The 23,886-nt window shown below is 41.7% G+C and overlaps 1 protein-coding gene across 2 annotated transcripts in view; it reads left to right on the top strand.

The window, feature by feature from the left end:
• The first annotated feature begins 5,923 nt into the window (after positions 1–5,923).
• The window catches only part of tbl1xr1a (TBL1X/Y related 1a), a 39,142-nt gene continuing 21,179 nt past the window's right edge, over positions 5,924–23,886 (top strand). Inside the window, exons 1-2 of one of the 2 annotated variants that reach the window (XM_030432213.1) lie at positions 5,925–6,267; positions 19,574–19,639. The gene's annotated coding sequence lies outside the window, so the exon portion shown is untranslated. Of the gene's footprint in view, positions 6,268–19,573; positions 19,640–23,886 lie in introns of both variants that reach the window. The other variant, XM_030432214.1, reaches the window with a different exon arrangement.

Genomic DNA, 23,886 nt, shown 5'->3' with positions numbered 1-23,886 from the left:
GTTATTGGGAATTATTGGTGTTTGGAGTTTCAGTGGAAGACAACTTTTCATTTTTAAGCAAACCAAAATCACCAGCGCTGACGGTGGGTGGATTTTATAACTCCGGTTTGTTTGCTCACTCCTGGTTTTATGATTGGTGTTTTCCCGCCTCCTCCTCCTCCTGCCTCTGAGAACACGTCTCCGTCTTTTCTCAGGACCAGGAGAGTCTTTGACTGTCTGAGCGTGATAGTTGTAAATGTTAACGTGTAGCAAGGTGAGCCGGGATCGATGAGGATATTAAACCGACCGGCCTCTCTTTGTCTTATCAGCCTGATGAGGTGGAACACACCGCGTCGCTCTCACTTTCTCTTCCGTGCATACATAGAAAGACCCATGCAATATCTGTTTCCCTGTCTCCATCTCAGCCTTACTAAATAATTTAATCATTTCAGCCAACCACGCTATTCCAGTCTCTCTCTCCTCTCCCGGGGTAAATTATAGCTCCGTAGGTAGAGAACAGCCATTACTGTTCGGCCTTATGAAGACATATTAGGGAGCCGTGCTTTGTTGAGACCTTGTCATTGTCACAGCACTAAATATGCCAGAGGTGGAGTGAAGTATTACACGCCCTTTGAAGTAGATATAGTATAATGATGGTGTGGGGTTGTTAAAGGCTGAGGCTGCTATTGTTGGAAGTGCAATGACTGAAAAAGTGGTGTGTGTGTGTGTTTGTGTGCATATGTTTAGGTTCCCCGGTTAGTTAGTTAGAGAGAAAGAATGACGAGAGTGTAGGGAACGGGAAGATAACTGAGATTAATCTGCAGTGGACACGGACGGCAGATGTTGGCTGCACGCGAACATCCACCCCCTGCAGCTACGCACATGTGGGGAGTATAATTTTAGGGTTAAGATACATTAAAAGACGTCTCCTTACACTGAGGATGCAAAGATTCAACTGTGTGCTTCTGTTGTTTTAGTTGCGCGAAGCAGCTAAAACACAAATTATCAAATCTCTCAACAAGACGACACAGTTTAACCTCAATCAGTCCAAATCCAGGTGTTTCAGAGATCGTCTATGAAGAGGCGGTCCTGTCTGCTGGTGAACGTGCAACAAGCAGGCGTTAGGGGATTTCTAACTAATGACAACACAGCAGCTTTAATCTGAATGAGGGTGGTGTCTTCATGTGTCAGAACAAAAGATTGTGGCGAAGAAGTTGAGGCAGATTTAACGCAACCCGACGTCACATTGCAGTCGCCAATCAACGTGAACTAGCGACCAAACCAGCAGCAGGAATGATGAAAAACACGATCGAGTTTTAACCGGTCGACGTGGACAAACATTTTTTTAGTAAGGGTTGGAAAAATGCTTCTTTTTTTGTTTTTTGTTTTGTACCTTCTTGATCAGCAGGGGTTACACGCCCCCACCTCTGCAAAACCCTGGAGCCAATCGTTGCAATGCAGGATTTGTTCTGAATGAGGCCTTAACAATTAGCTGTGGGAACATAGTGGAGCATTTAGCAGCTAATGAACCAGATATTTTCCTCAGGAGCTGATAGAGACCAAAAACTGAGCTAAAAGAGACTGAATCAGGAACCAGAAACACAACTTCAAATGATTATTATTGTTGCTCCAATATCTTCTAGAAGCGTTGATATGCAACTTGATTAACAAGTCAGAGGGATCCTTCGTAGATACACCGAAATGTGTTCAGGAGCTTTGAGCTGCTAAATGCTCCAATGTTTTCATCAGCTGGTTGGTAAGTTTGCAGTTTGGTGTTATGCAGGTTATAGTGAGTTCATCAGAACTTTATTCTGGAAATAAAAACTTTTCCACTGACGATCCTGATGTCGTAAACACTAATGAGAGCGGTGTGACTGAACGAAGGCAGTACGAATAGTAAAACCAAAACAAGGAGCTGAAAGACACTAAAATGAGCCAAACAAAGATCACCTGCAGAATCAGGTTGAAGTTAAATAATGCTATAAACCATTATTACTCCACTTGTCTACACGACTGTGATTAACTCGGCTAGTTTGAGTGAGACATCACAGCCTTATTTTTCATGGCAGACTCACTCCTACATTAACGAGCTGTGCAAATAAAGCTTCACACGGCAGGAGGAGAGAGAAATTCATCAGAGTCGTTTCCCGAAGACGAATCTCTCTGTCACAGGTTGTAACTCCTACTGTTCCACCTCAGGTAAACACTCGTTCTGAGCTGTCATCTAACACCTCCTGGCTAACGTAGATGACAGGAGTCCCTTGTGACGCGTTAGCTGGGAGAGATGCCGACGTGAAGATTAAACGGCACGGCGTCGTTCCTTTCTGTACCTGCGAAAGTTCTGTGAATGTGCACTCGCAAACAAACACCTAAGTTAAGTGCTCGTTAAATCTGCTTCCTTGTCTTCCTTTTAGACTTTGATATTTCATACATCTTCATATTGAAAGACCTTGTACATATTGTAATAATTAAACACATGGTAGAAAAGTCACAGGAGACATTTTGACTTGTCACAGTAGCAGCGCAGGTGTTACTAACAGCGTTAATGATGGTTCAGTTCTAAACATGTGATCTGTAACTGGATCTACATTATCTGGACAATGACATCAGATCCACGGGCCTCTGTGTTTACTTCAACTCAACCTTTCGGGAGTCCTCAGAACTACTCCAGAGGTGCCGACAAACTATTGCTTGATAATATTAAGATTTTATTTTAGTGGTTCTGGTGTTGATGTTGACGATGGTGGAGGATGAATCGAGACAAGCTGAGAACAGGCAGTTCTGAGAGCTCAGAACCAAACTCAGCACAGGTGCCATGAAACGGTGCTGCCGGGATTGATGAGCTGATGGATGGCACCAGAATCGGGTCCTCAGGCAGCCCAGAGGGATGGAAACACTCGAGCTGCACTCACCGGCAAAGGCTGCATCCAAATCTCCCGACATCTGGACCGAGCCCTCGTGGACTTCACTCGTAGGTACTAGAAACACAAGGAAAGGCTCCGACGTATCCAACAAGTCAGCAAACTACGTATTATTAAAAACATATTGACCATCTGTTTTTATATCTCCACTGTTCGGACATCCTTGTGAGCCACACTGGAGCGTTTTAGTCGGACTTACCCTCTGCCTCAGAAACCACCGTATAAATAACGGAGGGTGCGGCTAACACGCTTACCATTAGCAATGCTACAACCTCTGCTGACTTATTTATACATGGAACTACAGGTTGCCTTATACATTAACGTCGGCACAGTTTAATATGCAACAGATTTATTTATTTCCCTGCTCCGTCTTGTGTCCTCGACCTGGAAAACTGAAAACACCCACGCTTTAAGATGGCTTTAAATGCATCACACCTACCGATTGTAATGAGTAAACAAATACATTTATAATAAGTTCACCTTCTGCATCGTGAAAATCAAGCCGAGGACACGGGTTAATAAACTGCACTCTCACAAAAGCAAAAGCGAGGTCAGGTTTAACAACATTTACACAGATCTGTGTCAACCCCGTTAGTCTGCGTAGGAAATACCCTTAAAATTAGATCACGTCTATTTCACCTAATTGAGCTCAGGGTAATGTGGTTTTTTTTTTTCTGCTCGTGGATCAAATAACCTTTTATTTTATTGTGTGTGCAAAAATGCAGGAGCGCTAATAATAGTTTTGTGATTTTATTTATAGCAGCCGAAGAGAAAGTCAGGATTTATTAAAGTCCATCCCAGTCCAAGAGTCTGTATTATAATCAGGTGATTTGTTTGCTGAACAGAGAAGAAGAAGAAGAAGAAGAAGAAGAAGAAGAAAACACACAGAGGTGATCTGCTGCATGTAAGATGTTGTGATGCAGCCTCCCAGAAAGTCATTACCCTGACGGTGGTCTGCTTCGCCCCTGAGGTGCTGCACTTTTCAACAATTGTGCCACACTGGAGTTGTTTCCACACCACTGTTTTTCCTCCTCATTCATTCAGAGGAGACGGGCCACAACAGCATCACAATTACCTACCACTGCTGAGAAAGAGAGCTGCGTTTCCTCCGAAAAAAACAAAACACACACACACACATACACAGGCAAAACAGTGCTGAGACGAGAGCAATGTAAAAATGATTGCTACTATCAAACGCGTTGGGGGGGAGCGGCCTGTAAACTCGTCCGATCACCTCCCAGGCATGTGAAAGTACAGGCTGCCCTCCCCGCCCGTCTGCATACAAGTCATCACCCATCCTCCACTCTGCTGCTACAGCCACGCTAACGCTCACACCACCACACACCACCCCCAGGGCTTTGTGTATGTGTGTGTGTGTGTGTGTTTGTGTCTGGGCTTTATCTCTGCTGCGTGTGTGTGTGTGTGTGCACGTTAATGAGCGTATGCTTTCTGTTAATGCAAACGTGCACGCATGAGTAGTAATCTGTTTTCATTGTTTATGTCTGCAGAATATGGATCCGTATGTGTCCCCTATTCAACCCTCGGCAATGTAATGTTTCTCCTTGTATGAATTGGTTTTACATTGACATGATGCCTCCACCCTCCACCTCCACCAGCTCCAACTTATTGTTGACTGGGTGGGTACAGATGGTTTCAAGCAGCCTGAGATGATGTGGGATACTGTTTGTACCATGTGGGTGGTTTTCCTCAATGAAAAATGATGGACGATTTAACACTTTGTAATAACCATCATTAATAAATGCTAAATGTATTTTTAATTATACTTCAGTTAATTGAAATCATGAAAATACAGCCAGTGTATCACCAGAGTAACCGCTATCTGTAGCTTGCTATTAGCCAGTTAGCTAAGTCAGCCATGCAGCTAGCGATCGGGACTAGGAGACATGCAGGGTACCATTAAAAAGGACAGGCCCTGGCTAGCTGGTTAGCATGCTAACTTCAGTAAATATATATATTTGTCTTTGTATTCTATTGATGATATTAGTTAAAGGTGCAATAAGTAAGAATTTTAGTTAGAAATCTTCACAATTCGACTAAACTAACAACAGAATGTGAAGAAATTGACATAATTAGCATGCTAACCAGCTAGCCCTAGCCCGTCCTGGTACAAACACCTTTAGCTAGCTGGTTAGCATGCTAACTTCAGTACATATATATTTGTTTTTGTATTCTATTGATGATTTTAGTTAAAGGTGCAATATGTAAGAATTTTAGTAAGAAATCTTCAAAATTCGACTAAACTAACGACAGAATGTGAAGAAATTGACATAATTAGCATGCTAACTTCAGTACATATATATTTGTTTTTGTATTATATTGATGATTTTAGTTAAAGGTGCAATATGTAAGAATTTTAGTAAGAAATCTTCAAAATTCGACTAAACTAACGACAGAATGTGAAGAAATTGACATAATTAGCATGCTAACCAGCTAGCCCTAGCCCGTACTGGTACAAACACCTTTAGCTGAACGGCTAACCGAGCTAACTAGCTAACAACTACTTAGATTACTCTGATGACACGCTGCCCTCTCATTGTTTTCAGCACGAATTTGACAGGCGGTCAAATCTTACATACTGCACCTTTAATAACTGAGCGTGATGTAATCAAAAAATTGTACACATTGCTCCTTTATTTAAAAAAAAATGTAATTTAACGTAACCTGAAATTCTTGCACATCGCTCCTTTAATTTTTTTTGTGGTTAATTAATATATATTTTTTTAATCAACATGACATAATTGTTAAAAAATATAGTCTTTACCTTCCAATGGGTAGCTTCCAGCACGCCCTGCAGCAGCAACAACACAAAAATATCTACACATGAATCACAACATTGAGGATTTTTGTTTTAATCACGTCAACTTTACGTGTGTGTGTGTTGTTTGTGATGAATTAGCGCCGACCCCAGCCCGCCTACACCACCCTTTCTCCATACTGCGACACCCATCTTGATGTTTATGTGACTGGAGTGTGCTTCCTGCAGCGCGCGCGGCTCAGGCCTACCTCATTTTCGCCTGGCGGGTCAGCTGCTCTGTGTTTCAGTCTGAAGCCGTTGGCTGCTACTGAACCGTTTGGCTCTTTTCTCTACTAGCGAGCAACCTACAATCTAGACCCAACTGTCCATCCAGCTCAGTTTTTAAGGGGATTTATCATCATATGTGCCCGTGTACCAAAACACATCGGTCATTGGGGATTCCCAGCACCGGCTGGCCGGGTCTGAAGGCCGTTATAACGCGTTTTTCGAGGTTTAATTAGAGGTAGAAAACAACGGTGGTGGAGGAGGAGGAGATTCCATATTAGGAGCACAGAGGAGAAGGCACCCCCCTTGTGTGATTTGGAGCTTTTGGTGAGTGTTTATCGTCTTTTCACGCTGTTTTTGCCGTTATAAATGATCCTGCCGTGTACAGTGGGCACGTATGTGTCCCAACACGAGGTGCGGGGCTTGTTATTGCGCCGATGTGACCGTTTATTTCTATATTTTCTTCTCCGGGTTGGGGGATGGGCAGCGTCAGCGCGTGAGTAGGCGCGCGCACACACTCACACACACACACTCTCTCTCTCACTCACACACACACACACACACACACGCTCCGTGCACGTGTTCGTAGGGCAGTTCTCGTTGGCTGGTTTGTGTTTGTGAGCGCGCGCTTCCTTCCTGCAACTAACTGCTAGCTTTCAATTAAAAACACAAAAGTGATTATTTTTAAATAATAATGTAGGCTATTATTATTATTGTTATTATTATTATTATTATTATTATTAGTTTACAACATTGATTTTAATGTTTTTATCAGCACTGAATATTAATTTGTTCAACAGTCCAACTTTTTAATTAATATTTGATTTGATTTATTTAAGTGCTTTTATGTTTGGACACACTTTGTTCCAGTTTTTATAACACTTAGGTGTTAATATAAGTTACACATGTTAAAAAACAACAGCAGTTTTTCTTAGAAATGATGTTTACAGTAAGTATAAAGTTAGTAGTAGTGTGGGCAGTTTGGTATTTTGTCCTGTACATACTTGTGTTTGTACTTTGCAGGCCCACAGTTGTGACCACAGTGTGAGATTATGTTGCTGTTTAAACTTAATTGACAGCAGCAGATGGAGTCATTCATGTGCCAAAGTGCACTGTACATTATATAATGTATTTTTTATTATCTTTGTATTACATTTTATATAAAGCTTTCTAGTGTGCTTTGCAGCTGGTTGCTCCAAAGCCATGGGCGGTGTGGGGGAGGGGTGAGCACACACACACACACACACACACACATGCACAGACACTCACACACCCAGGAGGGCCACTTGCCAAGCCAACCTTGTGAAGCTCAACTCAATGACACAATGTACCAGTCCCAGATAAGAAAAAAAAAAAAAAGGCTGTGACACTGTTTAACCAGAGTCAGGATTCACAAGCCATGTGGGGATCAGGCTTTTTTTATTTTTTATAGGCGTGAATTTAAATTGAACTCAAATAATTTTTGTTTTTTGAACTCCCAACTTTCAGTTTCTGATGTCTTCTTTTGTTCTGTTTTCCCACATTAGTTCACGCCGGTGCTGTTTTTGTTCGTAGCAGCTAATATGAAATGTAGGTCAATTAGGAAATATTGTAGGAGAAGGTGTCCTGCTGAGACTTGGGAGAGTATTATCACACATAAACAATGGCCACTTACCAAAGGGAGAAAAAGAGGCTGTGTGTATGTAGGTTTTTAATGGGTTGATTGTCATAGAGCCCAGACAGTACTGGTTATTCCAGCATTTGGTGTTTGTGTATCAGGAACATTCATTTATTATAATTTTTTTTACAATAAATGCAGAACATAATGTACAACACAATAGTGGCTTGTTGTTAATGTGGTTTATGAGCCGTTATTGACTCTTACCTGGTTTAACACGTCAGCTCCATTGTTTTGGTTCAGGATCGCTGACTACAGTCGAGGTATTTCCTCTTATACCGGTGCACAACATACGTGCATGTCAGCAATCAGCTGGCAGTCAGTGTTTGTGGTGTATTCAGATGCAACCTACAACAGAAGAAGTGAGGCAGCACATCCTTCAGTGGCTGCGTTTGTGCATTGAGATTGAGCTTACTCTGTTTTTCCACTAGCACTTGTGGCCGTGGCAAGTCAAACCGGGCCGCACTGATTTGCCTCGCCATCAGCAGTTTCACTGCACCGAGTTGAGCTGAGCCGCACTGATAATGGACCTGCTCCGGAGTTGAGCCAAGCCGGGGCCGCCCTGCCTCTAAGCGGGCCGCGGTGACGTCTCGTGACTGCTCGTGTGTTTAGTGACTGCTGGTGAAAACACGTTTCCTGTATCGCTGCTTCATTATAAAAGCTTTAAAATGACTAAATAATGGGGGAGCTTTTATTGTGAAGAAGTTATAATAAATGAAACGTGTTTGTACATGAATTAGTGTTAATGGTGATTTTTTTGATAGTACTACAGGTATCGAGTCCAACAGCGCCATTGGTTTAAGACGCACCTTCAAGCAGGTAGCCTAGTTGCCCCGTGCCAAGCCAAACCCAGTAGAACCGGGCCAGCAGATGTAATGGAGAAACGGCAATAGTGTGCCAAGCAAGGACACCAGACATTTACACAGAAACACAATGAATGCAACGTAATTGTTAACACATCTCCATGATGTTCCAGTTGTTTTGGAGTTTATAATGTTTAACTTCTCTGTTTACATTAGCTTATTTGCCTGGTAATGGCTGTGTTTATATCCGCAGATTGTTATAAGTACTTATTAATAACCGTTGGAAACCATACAAGAAATGAACAACAGCATTATTGAAACAATCCTTTTACTCCACTCGGATTCGATGTGGGTCGAGTGCTAGTGTAAAAACGGTTTACCTGCATCCATCATAGGCGACCCACATTAGAATGAGGGTCACACCTGCACATTTAACATGAGTTGTTTGGTTTTATGAAAAACTAAAAACTGGTAAGACTATTTTAATAAACAACATTCATCATAATTTTGTTGGCTAGCTAAATTGTAAACCACGTAAACATACAGAGACGAGGAGCATCCACAGAAATCAAAACATCGGCAAGGCCTGATTGGCTGATTGTCATGTAGCATTTAGCTATTTCCAAATATATATTTTTTTTGTCTCTCTGTATTTTACTTGTAGCCCTTTAATACCAGACCGATCAGTCGGCGCTGAGTTTGCAAGAGTGTCTGAAGTAAAAGAAAACCAATCAAAGCCGTAGAAAGCTCTGTTAAAATAATGACATGCTCAATTTCGAGCTCAGTTGTGGTTGCATCAGCTCTTGAGCAAGGTCTTTAAGTCTTTGTAGCCAGTGGAAAGCTTTGAATGGCTGAAATCAGCTTGTTGTACATGTTACAATTTCCTGAGCAATGCCTGCCAGAAAAGCAGGGAAGCAAAGATCCATCGTAATCTGATTGGTATTTGATTGCCGATTGGATGTGGCTACCTTCTGTTACCCAACAAGCTTGCTGACTGTCCTCACATTGGCCCATTTTCCCCGAGCGTACCGCAAGGTTTCTGTTAATGACCGTACTGTACCTGACACCAGAATTTGAAATGAGGCAGTGAGGGAAATGTGTGGAGTCTCTCTTTGTATAGTCACTTATTTCTTTTGCAGCTTCACTTGTAAATTCAGACTGAACGGACAGCTAGATGTAATTTTAAATATCCTCCAGCGCAGCTAAGCTGTGACCAGAACAGCGTTTGAAATATAATGTAAACACTTTTTAATATGGACTGGATTCGCTTATTTTGTCTCCGGTGTTACATTTCCAGAGCAAACGTTGTGCACAGGACTCAAGAATATGGTTATTTGCAGAGCAGCCTGCTGAGTCATATTATCTGCACAGGACACATTGATTAGTTGGCCTTATTAAATCACAGAGCGAGTGGCGGAGTAGTACAGTTATGTAACCAGTTCTCGTCAGTGTTGTGAATTGAAAAGGGAAAGACAAAATGGACAAAGAAGTGCAGTGAGTGAAAATGTCTTCCTCTGTTAGGTAACCGCCTGACATGAGATGGAGAGACACACAAATATGGAGCAGCCCTGGATTCAGTACATGTACAGAGACGAGGGGGAAGAGTTACAGTGATATATAACATAACTGAGCCTCTCCAATCAGCCACCTCCATAATTAGAACATAGTCTGTGTGCATCATTTCGGTATTGACATTAATTTGAATGATTGACTTAATTAAATTGCCTTTTAGAAGAAATACAATCAAGTGTAAGGCAAGGAGGTGTGGCATGACTGTGTAATACAAGGCAGTAAAACAACAGTACCACCTTGATATTATTATAATATTATAAGACTGTATTGTTGAAGATTTTGGATCTCATTCAGTGGTGATCCAGCATGTCGTGTTGTCTTTTCCTGGCTTGAAAGGCTGCAGTTACAATAAAGCAATGTCATTTTCTGAACATCTTCTTGTTAAAAATGATTATTTATCACACATCGCATTGTGTTATTATATTGTAAGGGTACCAACAGTCATTCCTACAATTTTGCATCGATATCAAGCTATTTAGTAAAAAAAAAAAACGTTTGTGAGATTTGATTTTGTTGACTATTCCTACCATTTATAAAGTGCTCTGGAGAGAAATTCAAAATAATCAGATATATATTGTGTTTTGCGATATTAGTATATTATAAGAACATGTGGAGCTATTTCTATGTATGGTCATATTTCGGTATAGGCAGATGACATTTTTTACACCACACACGCCATCGTGTCTTCAGATGCTGAAAGTATGAATTGGACTTCTGAGCAAAAATGGGTTGTTGGATCTGGGTTGCAAATGTGTTTTTCATTGAGCCTAGCAATGAATGCTGTCGTCATAAAAAAGACATCTACAGAGTCATTTTGGGCTTTTGTTCACAGCGGATTAATTTGAAATGTGTCAGGAAGAAGCTTCACACAGTCTGTTGGAGTAATGAAACAAGGAGCGACCTTTAATGGCTGTTAGCTGAAGTGCACGTGACAGGTTGCTCACCTCCAACTTCTCAGTAAGGTAACAAACTCCTCAAAACATTATCTGGTTCCCTAATAACACTGGGTTTAAATCAGAAATATTGCCATATATATTGTCAATAGACGCCTTTTCTTTTTGTTTGACATCAAATCGTCGGCCATCCTTTTGTCAGTAAACTCCCTTTTAATGATCGCATACTGAAATTGCATGCTTTTGTCTTTTCTATCCTGCTTCTTGTTGAATGTCAGGTGGGATTGTTGCTGCCTCCCACCACCCTGCAAAGTACAACTAATGAAATGCATAATGATTCAGCCATACACGTGTGTAAGATTTAAGGTGCAGAAAGAAAATCTGCTGCCAGTAAAGAACTGGTACAGCACGTTATTCTGAGTGTTGTGGTCTCTGAGAAACGTGGAGTTGGAAAGGTAATTTAACTCGACAGCTTGCTCAGTCAAAACAGTGTTGTAAGGTAGATGAGTTAAGAAAAATGCAGAAATTATATAATGCGCAAGTTGTTGTGTAAAAAAGCAAGAAAGATTGCCTTATCTTTGGAACATTTACACAAGGAAATGCAGATAAAGATTGAAGTCAAACAAGTTTAAAGGTGTAGATAATGTTAGACACACACACACACACAGACACACACTGCATGCACACTTCAGGCCTGCTCAAACACACACAGTTGACAGCAGTCACATGGTGTGTGTGTGTGTGTGTGTGGCAACCCCCAGGGGTCAAGTTCAACATTGTGAAGAATGTGTCGGTGCTCGCTGGCCCTCCCCCTCTTTACCCACAAGGCTTTGAAGTTTACAGGCCTGCAGCCCTTCTTCCCGTCTGCTGCAGAGAGACTCAGGGTGATTATTTGTACTCTGCAGCCTCCGCCCTAACCTCTGGGAAAGTCCATTACAATCAACACTGTTACAGGTATTGAATCAAACCCAATATGAGAACGGAATGACTGCTCAGTTTAATGTCTCCCCGGGAGTTGAGACTGTGGCACTTTCACTTTGTCGTTTAATGTTTTTGTGCGGTGGCGGTGGAAATCCTATGTGAATCACGTGTCTGAGGCATAATGTTGGTTGTGGCAGAGCTCTGTAATTGTGCTTGTATTGGCTGGCATCAGCTGTTTTATTCATGCTACACAATCACTGGCCCATTCACAGCTGTGTGGCTATCAGCTAATCACTTATTTAAGGTGCATGTATTTTTCATAGGGCTAATCCAACTACTCTGAAGCTTCTGCCGTGATCAAGGTAGTCAACATTCCAATCAGCATTCAGAGGAAGGAGACGTTGCTTCGGCTGCATGGTTAAAAAAAGGCTGATAAAAGGAGCTTCTCTATGGTGTTACAGTAATTTCGAAAACGGTGTACACAAGCACCATAGTGTGCACAAATGTGGACCAATGATCAAGGAGCTGTGACGAGTGTGACCCCCTCCATGCTCACAATTAAAACACTCGCTTGGCCGTCAAGTTAGTAGTAGTAGCCTAGTAGTAGTAGTAGTGACTTTTGAGCCTTCAGAGGTGAGGACAGTGGCTGATGTCGCCTCTCCTGTCCCTGTGTCTTATTCGCCTTAAAACTACAATAATAGCTATTATAATTATGTCAAAAAGCTTTGGATATTTTTGCAGCTTTCCAAGCCCCGAAAATGGAAGTCAAGAGAGCCCTAATGTTAAATTAAGGGGGATTATCTCTCCCAGCACCATCTTTGTTACTACTCAGATTCTTCGAGCATTCCCTCCCTTGTATGCCAGATCTGAGTGCATAATCATTTGCTATAAATGGCCAGCTCCTCGATGCAAGTGTTTGCGATTGAAGCATTACACTTGACAGTGGACTGTGACAGGAATGCTCACTTTGCTCATTGGGCCGATGGGAACGCCCCGACACAGCTGGTGTCCCTGTGTTGCCAGAAAGAAAAGAAAGGGACAGTGGGCATTCCACGGCTTCCAGGACCGGGTTGACCCGCCAACACAGGAACGCCACACTGCCGCTGCACTGTGGGTGCAGATTAAATCCTGTAGTGTGAACTGCTGAACTGCCTTTGGACTGCTGACGCTGGCTGTGTGGCCCAATGCAATACTGTTTTTGACAAACATGTCGAGAGTGTCATTGTGAACGTGTTGTGTGACTGAAATGTAAGATTGATGCTAGACTTGGCAAGTGAGAGTGACCCTCTCTGAAGAACATGCTGAAAGCAAGTAAAATGATATTCTGTTTCTAAGGCTCAGCCTTATTTAACTTTATTCCTGTGTTGAAGTGGATAGTAGACTTGGCTTAAAGTAAAACCTATGTCTGTGCATTGGTAGAGATGTTGAGTGGCTCGACATGGATGGATGGGCACAGTCAAACCTGCCAATGGGGATCTGTGAACATTAACCCTGTCCATTAATACCTAAATGGTTATGCCAACATGTACTCTACATTAGATCTACCCCAAAGCTTTTGCTGTGTTAGTAAAATGGTAGTATCAGTATTTGGTGTAGAGGAAGTTCTGTAGGCCTTAATTGAATTAGCTGATTATTGATGGTACAGATGGTACTACCATAAACATTATCATAAGGCTTCATCTTCATGAAGAGGCAGCACTTTTGCTCAGAATTGAAACATACGCAACCTTTTTCCAAGATGACTTTGAGAAGCACTTGTTGTGTAATATCGGAGAGAACAGCGTGCTCATTCCTGTTCCACTTGTTTACGACTTCTGGACACTTGAATGTTGCCGGTGTTGACAGGCGAACCAAGAAAACGGCAATAAAAGAAAATATGCACTTGATGGCGACTTACATAATAGACTGAGGTTAAAACTACATGCAGCATTGTACTTAAGTCACCGCAGCAAGTCAGTCCTGATGCTATGCTTCAAAAGTATAAATTAAAGTAGAATCGAAATGTCATTGCGTTGTAGCGTAATCATCCTAGATGCTAGCTAAAAAAGCATGATGCATTGTTGGCGAGAATGATAAAAAACTGATGACTTTGGTAAACACACTCTCAAATGTTGGAACCACTGTAGTGTAAATCTTCCTCAAGCCAATAAAGAGCAAGAAGGCTAACGTTAGCCTCAACTCTGGTACGGTAGCTCGGTTGCTCGACAAAATAATGTAGTTAACCCAGCTAATGAAAGAGTATGTAGCCTTGTGAGTAACGCGGGGTTACCACTGTAGGTAAGAAGCTAGTTAGCCACAAACATGGTTTGTGAATCAGACATTGATACTTTTATGGCTCAGACCGAATTGGCTCGATACTGTTGAGTATGAAAAAATGTCTTGTTGCGCGATACCAGATTTGAGTACCTAAGGCCAGTAAGCATGCAGCATCCTTGTTGTGCCAAGATCTAATAGCGCTGGCTCTTGGTTGTCTTGATATTTCAGTGATTTTCCAATGCACTAATTATGAGAACAAGACCATGAGCAATGCCATTTCACATAGTGCAGCATTATTGCAATATGATTTTCCAAAATTAAACCTCGCTAAGATCTAAAGCTCAACATGTCCCACAGCCCATCTCACCCTCTAACAAGCTCTCTGTGACTCCGACTCCATATTTTACTTGGCAGGGTTTCTCCCTTCTAATGATGAGGCGTTGCTTGTGTACTTTTATGAGAGAGGGAGAGAGCCGAGGTGTATTTAATTCCAGCTAAATGTCATGGGATGCTTGCGTTGCTCTGATGTACTGTATTGCATTATTATCAGGAATAGCCCGGGCTTAACTCTGCTTCAGAAGTTGATGTGTAATGCAGGGTTAAATCTGACGGTTCTGTGCTTTAGTCGAGCGTGTCTCATACGGCTATGGACTGGCTAGAATTCAAAGCAGATTGATCTCACTGTGGATTTGTGGTGTTAACATGTACTTAGTGATATGACCCGTGTTTATGATGTGGCATTGTTGCCGTGTGGAAGCCCTGTGGTCCATAAGCTCCCCATATTGGGAGCAGTGATTATATTACTTAACGAAGGTGTGATGTTAACAGTTGTGGCTTGCGTTTCATTGTAGTTGTTGTGTCTGACACGGATTACGGTGTCTGTTATGGGAGAGAAGAGAGCTTTAAGGTGTAGCATAATATCTCATCTTAAATGCAAAGTGAGAGCGTAGAAAGGAATCAAAGAATATGAGTCATGTAAGAAAATAATGTAAAACCTTTAGTGGAGTCTAGCTGTGTTTTGCCGTTGTGGATTATTTTGCTGGTGGTTCTGTTGTGTAGAGTTTCCCCCCCTTTGGTACATACATTAATTAACATATCTGTAATAGTAGAACGTTAGTGTCAAGCTGGATGTTATCCAGATATTATACAGACTGTATAAAGTTGATTGTAGCAGACAGTTTTATGGTAACCTTTATCCCAAAAGCAAACAAAAGACTACAGATGAAAATAATTGGTTGCCTTGGATTTTATCAATTTTAACAAACACAATCCTAACAAACAGTAATCTGCATGTTTGTTTAAAGATAAGACACACTTAAAATCACTATAAACACAAGCAGGTTGATGGTTTTTAGGTTTTGGACAGTTTACTTTAGATCACTACTAGAGCCGATACTGGATTTTTGGGGCAAATTCCGATATTGAGTATAAGAATGTTTGGATATTGCTTTACTGGTCGCTATGTAGCACAGTTATATTCACTGGAAATTTTGATTATTACATTTTAAATAACTAAATAAAACAAGATGATATTGATTTGATACTCTTAACCTGATAGATCAGAAACAGGATGCTCACAGAGGTTGATCACATTTTTCAAACGATCTGCAAACGTCTTGTCACAAGCTGTGAAATTTCTGGAAAAGTCTCAAACAAGCTGTTTTTGCTGGATCTCCAAATCAGAACAAGGGTCAATTTTGTGTCAACTTGTAAGGAAAGGTAAGATAGTAACTGTAGGTTTAATAGTAAAGAAAAAATAATTGCTATATTAAAGTCTCAAACCAATGAATTCTGCGACTGCTCCTGTAAGTGGTTTGGCGAATTTCCAATCTTTGTGGTACTTTTGGGACAATTGAAGGAGCCCATTATTCTACCAACAGGCCATTTCCACTTTGACTTCTCTCCAGCAATGCAATAAGGTAGCTAGAAGCCCAAATAACTGTAGCTTAGTACGTGTGCTGCTTGGGGAACTCACATTTTCCAATCTGTTTGTCATGCTATTCACGATACACTGTTGACATGACAATGATTCACTACGCTTCTACATATCTCATCTCATTTAGCAGCTCATCACCCTCCTACTAGCCAGCTAGCTTTCCATGAACATGATGTATGTTGTTGTCCTTGGAGAGGTCTTGGTGTTCATCACTGACATGCATGGCGAGTTTTGAAGTTGCAAAACTCGGTCTTATAGCACCTTTCACATACTGGCTTCATTATGTCAGTGGGTGAGTCTCTCAGACGTTTTTATCGTCCGATATCAGATATATCAGTATCACTTGTATATATGTTGTCTGAGCCAAGTTGGCCGATTCTTTGATGGCTCCTTGCTAATCCGGTTCTGCAAGCACTCTTTTGTCATCAGCCCAAAAACAAAGCCACCAGCAACAAATGGACTTCAGCTACACCTGTCAGAGTGGCTTACTCAACAATAATGTGACAGAAATATAGAAGTTAGGGGGGGATGTCTTGTGAGCACAGTTTGTGTATTGATTTAGTATATCAGTCTTAATTTATGCCTGTTAATGTTTACACAGGAGTGGAGCTGTGTGTTTCAAATGAGGGTTGATCTCTGGGGTAAATATTTGGAATCATCCAAGCGTTTTAAATTGATTGGTGTTGGCTGAGGCTATAAAATATAAAGCTGAATCCTTGTGATCCTTCCTATACTGTAAAACCAATGTACTCTTGGTAGTTTGACAGTCACAGCCTGACTGATACAGGGTCTGTGCCTGATATTAGCTTCTTGTTTTCCTTGCTGGGGAAGAAACTGATCACAAGGTTTGGGTTCTGGGTCGGATCAAGGTAAGGTTAATTTAAAAAACATAACACTTGTTGGCTGATGTTGCCGACTCTGTCTGTAGTCAATACTGCGTAGTTTCGCTCGATATCCTTCTCCTGATTGGTTATACATCATGAATAATAGTCTATCAGCGCTGACGGCTGTTGTGCCAGAGACGGGCAGAGACTAAAGCTGATCCAGAAAGAAAGAGGAGCCATGTGTGAAAGGGACGACTGCAGATATTTGCCAAAGCTGCAATAAACAATCGCATGATCTATTTACATAATGACAAGACTGTTCAGATTCTTGGTTACACCACTGAGAATGCCTCTAGTCAAAGCCTACGGGATTTTACGCAACGTAGGTGAAAGGGGCTGCTTTTAAATCAGTCGCTCTCCTTTAACCTAATCGTTGTGCTTCAGAGTAAAGCACAAAACACCTGTCTTGTCAGTTTACTGCAACTAAACGTCGAGATGTAAGAATTTATTGCAGTATGCTGAACAGCTTGTCTGAAAAACAAACTGAGATGATGTGTAGGGTGAAAAGAAATCATGCAAACTGTGCCAAGCGGAGGTGTCTTGTCTGTCCACTTAGTTGGACTTAATTTGTGCTTTTTCTGGAAAAGGAAATGAGATTTAGTTTACTTCTAAATTTCCTATTTAATCAGCTCAATAACGTTGTATTGCTAAAACACTGCAGTGCATCAGCGTCTCTCTTTAAACCTTTTACGAGCAGCAGTAAGCTTCGAGGATAAGTTTGTTTGTATTATGTGAACTTATTTCCGGAAACTGATATATACATGCTGGGCCCTCAGCTACTCCTCCCCCCTCGGATGCTGCCATGAAATAAGAGTATGTTGGTGATCAGCATTCCTCGTTAAGAGGGTTTTCCGATGAAGGCAGAGATAAAAGAACAGGTGTTTCATATTTCATGTTTGACCGAAGAGATAAATATCTCAGCAGCCTTGTTTTCTGCCATACCCCGGACCATGTCCCGCAGCAACTCATCTACAACCTTCAACACGAAGGTTGCGTTTCTCTGGCCACACCCAGCTACTCCTGCTTTTCTTTCTTTGTGGTAACATTATATCTCTCCCTTTGCTCTGCGGCGTCTTCCACCGCTCTCACCAACACTGTATAGAGAGTCTGACAGGAGGCACAGAAGCAACCAAGGTCAGGGAAAATAGGGGAGGAAGCAGTGGAGCCAGGAGAGGAAAAGAAATCTTAATGTTCAGCGATTTGCAGTGTACTTCACAGCATTATGTAATACAGCGGCACTCAAATGCCGCCTCAGTCTGCGGATGAATAAATGCCACAGAATTGACTCACAGTATTAACCAAAATGGAAATAATACAGGCCTCACAAAGGTAGTAATTATCGCAGGGCTTTTGAAATGCATTTACATTATACAGGTGTTTTTGTGATGGCCACCTGATGCAAACGTTGGAAGTGAACAGTGCTGTAAATGCTGCGTCGTCTCCGTCTGTCCTCAGACTGAAGAGGTGAACCATTGTTCAGACTTCTGAATGAGTGTCAGTCACATGGTTAGACCATTCAATCCTCATGGACTGCTGGCTGAGCTTTTAGCCCTTTTAATGTGTGGCATTAGTCAAAGATATATATATATATATATGTATATAATTTATTTACTTATAATTGTACAGTCTGTGAAAACGTCTCTTGCTCTGCGACCCCAGTATGTGACATACTCATAGAAATCAGCTCTAAAAAGGTGACCGCACTGAGTGCGTCTCACCAAAAATCATTGTGCGTGTTATATAGGCTGAACAAAAATAAATTCCCCTCCATGTAAAACATTTGCTAAGCTTGTTTTATAAGCAGCTTAGTTTCTAACCAGCAATATTTACATCTTGTTTAAGATTATGTTACCGAATAGCTCGGTTTGTTCGCACGTCAGTCCTCATCCCAAATATATTCAGTTTTGCGATCGCGTAAGACAACAAATGGCAACAAATCCTCAAATTGGAAAACAGAATATTCACATTGTTAATGAGAACACTAAAGAGAAGCCCAATTGATTATCAGAGCTGACAAATTGTTGGTTGACCTACAAATTGATGATTCAGCCTCATCATTAGAGCCTGACAGCCACTCTGTATTTGGCAAGGATGCCAATCGTAAAAAGTAAGACATTTTGATATACAAATTTTTTCACAATGATCCTTTAAACAAAGTTATTTAAAAAGGGAGGAGCGATATTTTACAGTTAAACCATAGACTCCATCAGTTATAAGTGCACGAAAACAATAAACTTGACTTGGAAACATGATCACATTCATCCTTGTGTGTTTGCTAGTAGAGCACTAGATGTCTCTATCATGGATCCTGCTGCTGCTCTTGCCAAGACCTGCTGTAGTCAACACGCCACATTCTAGCCCTAATCCCAACGGATCGTACTCCACTAGGCTAAACCTAATGAACCCAAACCAACCCAGGCCACCAATCCGAAGTGGATTAGGGCTGAATTTGATCTTATGTCTTGAAACTCCACCCAAGTACAATTTTTTGAGGTTCTTTTTAGAATTAATCTCCCAGCTCTGTTCTCTTCTGTGAGAGATGGTTTCTGTGTTGGAGGATCTCATTACAGGTCTTGGGCAGAGGTTGGGTTCGGGGTATATTGGGTGATGCAACAGAACTGCAGACTTCTGAGGCATTTACCAAAACACTTTCTCACATCTAGTCGTATATAAAAACCTCTAACTGAGCCTTCTACCTCTTGTTGTTGCAGGTTCTGAACCCATGCTACAAGGCCCCGACTAAACATACTGGTGGTGCTTACAGACTTACTACTGTGGTGAGTGATCTACAGCCAGGCTAGGCTGTAAGACGTGTCTATCTTATTCACATCACAGAGCATGCAATGTGAAGTTTTCATAACTCTGAAAAGACGAGGCAGCTTGGATTATGTAGTTGGTCCCTTCACAGTAATGGCTTTTGAATAACCCACTATTAGTGCTGGATGATGATGGCTCGTGTTGCTTGATGCCTTTCCCTAAAGTTTGCTGTTCATTCTCAGTCATTGTTGTTCAATGAACACTTCCCTTTTACTAAATGTGTACTCAAGATAATGTTCTCACTTATCTCAGATTACATGTGCATTTGTAATTGCTTGTATTCTGTGGTATTTCTGAGTTACTTCTTTGTCTGAGTTACTGGGCAGTCGCTGGCTGAAAAATGATAGGTTTTCTGACTGTAAGGTTATATCTTCTATAGTGCAGTAGTATCAACTAGTATCATGTTGCATGATTCAAATACAGTGCACACAGGTGTGTCATAGGATCCTTTACAGTCTAGAGAGCTTTAGGACTCACGTTTTTTCAGAGATCAATGTGGAAAATGAACACGTAGTTTAAGAGCGTTTGCTTTGGCGTATGTGTCTTTATTTGAGATGCTTAGTATCAGCGAACAGGAAACAAGTGGATCTGTGTGAGATACAGACAAACCCACAATGTCAAAGTTGTTGTACCATTCAGCCATTTGGACACTCTGGTTTAGTTTCTTTGCAAGAAAAAAAATAACGAAGCCAAACTAGATTGCATCACTGAAAGCCAGTTGAGGATGCACCTTGCTTAGATGGAAGGAAGCATCATATCTGCCCAGATATAAAGAAGGAAACGCACTTCGTTTCTTGTCCAGATCAGATTGATTTCGCTCGCCTGCATTCTGATATACAAAGCGCTCTTGGCTAGGCTCAAACTTGTAGACTACACCATGTGGTTTGGTCAGATCATGGTTGGATCGCATACCCACCACAAAAGAACTGCCCTAGAATTTGTTTATGACGACTGGACGACTTCCTCCAAAGGGTTTTCTATGTGCTCATTTTGGTCAGCACCAATGAAACGAACCAAGAGGAGCAACAAACCACAGTCTTGATTCAGTCTCACCGAACAATGCAGGTTTAAAAATGCCCCAGTCTGATCGGCAAAGTCTGGCATTGTTCGTTGCTCTCCTTCTCCAATACAGACATGTGGCCACAAAAAATCTGTGATTGCCAGAAAGTCTGAAAGCTTAAGTTTGATTTCCTCTGGAAGAACGGCTGACTCTTCCTGTTTTGAACTGTTGAAGAATGAAGGCAGATTTCCTGTGAACTCTACTCAGCTCTGCACAGTGTAAAATGAAGGATAGGTAGCATTGATGCCATCAGTAACCAGTGTGACGGTCGTGTCCTCTTAGAATCAGATACCCAGGGTCTTTTCTGCCTGACTTACTGACATGGCTCATTTGGTTTTCTGCTTCAAGATGCTGTGCTTTAACAGCTATACTCCTTCTGGCACCCTTTTTTGGCAACTAGCTGTTTTAATGCCAGGTCAGCCCTAGTTCCCCCTCACTGTAGAGCCCTCAGCTCAGCTAAGTATTTCATTCATGAAGCCATAACTCTGCACTGTAGTTCTTATGTCATCCAGCCAGTGTGTTATTTACTCAAATTGCTGGTATGCACTGTTCTCATTCCCTTACTTTTTAGCACTAGATACCAAGCATCACAAGGGAAAAGTGATGTCAGAGAAGCATATTGATCTGTGTTGTGTTGTTTTTGAGCTTTGGACAGCATGTAGCTCAGCTCGCTCTCGTGTTTTTAAATAGCTTTATACAAAGTAATTACTGACTTAAAGCCAGAGCTGTGTAGGCAAGGACTTCATGACAAAAGCAATATACCCAATTTGTTTGTGCCCTGCAGAAGCCCTTTCACCCACAATTTTGTCTTTAATTTCACACTGATTGCTAGTATTGTTTCACACACTTTCCTGCTTCTGGTTTCAGCAGAGAGTTGGCAGGGAGTCAAATTTCTCCTGGATTGCTGAAAGTCTTAACAAGAACATGGCCTCTGATTTTCAGAATGTGTTTTGTATTTTTATTGACGCAAGTTGTGTGGAAAACCGTGTTGCTCCCACAAGGCCGAGATGAGGAGAAAGAAGTCTTTGTTTTGAAATGATTCAGTGCACAGTATTGATTCGGTGCAGCAGTTTGCCTAGAAATTAGCTCGTATGCTACACCTCTTTCAGAGTGTGCCCTCGTTCTCAAAATACACCACAAATATTTCAGACACTTCTCCTCTAGTTTGTCCGAAAAGGAAGCCAAAAAATTCCACACCTCTTGCAGAGGACTTGTCCCTACTTGACCCAGATACTGAAAACCTTTCAGTGTGAGAGACCAGAAGATTCAGAGGGGGAGGAAGAGACAGAAAGTGAGATGGTTATACACAGATAAGGTTTGAAAGATACAGCATGAGATAAGACGTGCAACTGCTTTGTTTTTATTCCTATTCGTCCTCGTCTCTGGCTGAAATGTAGAATTACAGGGCTGCACCTAAAAGTGAATCGAATCACTGCACTTTTGTTTTTCAGCTGCGTCACTGTACACAGAGCAACTCCATGGCAGGCTGTAAAATTTAAGAGCAACAGAGTCTCAAAGTGACCCCGCACCACTAAATTAACTGTGATGGCAGGGAAGAAGGGTTATAAAATGCAGGACAGCGTGATGACGGACAGTGTGAGCGACTCCAGCCTTTTGGTTGTGTTGGCTCTCTCTGTTCTACAACCGTCTCGTCTCTGCTGCCGACGACTTTGATTAACTCTGTATTCTGGCACGTGGTGCGGTGGGATTTTATAACTGAGCTCTGAGCCGAATGCACACTTTTACTTAATCTGACAATGTAAAAGTGGCAAATGTGATGTTTTCACATCACAGATGAAGAAGAAGCCTTGGCAACCAAAACCGAAGCTTTGTCTCCCTCTTCATAATGAAATGGTGTACAAAAGTTCCACAGGGGTTGGTCTTTCAATTGGCATTTGACGATGTCCACAGCGAAACACTGTGTTGGATGAAAGCTTTGGATGCATCAGTTGCTCATTAGCTCACCAATGTAGTCACCAATGTTTTCCACTGTGGCTCTGATGGCAAACTCCAGCTGTCTCACCCAGCAGAGAGTGTTACTGAGGGACGCTAAGCTAAGAAAACTATATTAAAAAAAAAAGGAAAAACAGTAGCACGATTGAAAGAAACACCACTGCCACAACTTTAACAAAGTGGCTTGTGTTCGCCTAACTGGCAATAAATGGGCCATGGCAACGTAACGTTGCACACTGAGCAGCAACGCGCTTCTTTTCATTTCCTCTCCCACATGTAACGGACAACAACAACGTTGTCTTATTGTGACTCTCAGGGGACACACCACTTTTTTGTGCTCTTTGGAGGGGGGGTTTTTAAATCTGGATGTTATGATGATACAGGGTTTGGTGGTCGATGGCTGTCAGCCACTGGTGATGGACGATGGCCCAACCTTACGCCACAGCGCATTTTTAAAGTATGAAGAAGCTGGAAATGGTTACCGGGACTGTATAGGGCTAGCATGTGTCTCGCTATCTAGCATATTAGCTAGTAGCCACCACATCACCTTTGAGCACCTCATAGTTCAGGAAGTTGCGTTGCAGAAATTCACAGTGCTACTTTCTGCCGTGTCCGGGCCTATAAATATAATAAGTCTTGAGCTTTTGTTTGTATTTTCTTCGATTTTACTTCAGAGTCTCTTGTCAAAGTTAGTGTCTTCCAAACATTATGTGGATGAGTTGCTCCAAAGAGCAATATTTTTCTGAAAGTGTAGACAATAAGAGGTTATGGGAACCAATTACACGTTCAATTCAATGAGCGCTGAAAAGATAAAACGGGAATGTATCACTTTGATGGGCAGGACTGATTTGTTGTCAATATGTTTTTTTGGAGGCACTTAAAGCTTTGCAGCAAACTGGTATAAATGACAAAAGCTTGAAAAATAAGACCCGAGTTGAAAATAACACAATTATTCTTTACCAGGCTGAGTTTTAACGGCAGCGACGCTTCTAGTGCTTTGTTTGTGAACACCTCTTGCACACATGTTGGATTCGTCGTAGCCACCTTGTTTGGTAAAGTAATTGTCGACTATCCAGTTTACAGTGCCTGAACGTGACTCTGGTAACTGCAGCACAATGGGTTATTTCATGAGCAGTGCTGACAGGAAGCAATGCTCTGTGTATACAAGTGTGGTGTGCCGGCAGTTCACAGGGT

Source organism: Sparus aurata, chromosome 11 (genome assembly GCF_900880675.1).
Source record: "Sparus aurata chromosome 11, fSpaAur1.1, whole genome shotgun sequence".
Classification (NCBI taxonomy): Eukaryota; Metazoa; Chordata; class Actinopteri; order Spariformes; family Sparidae; genus Sparus; species Sparus aurata.
The sequence above is the reverse complement of the archived record's forward strand: the minus strand, read 5'-3'. Positions and strand labels throughout refer to the sequence as shown.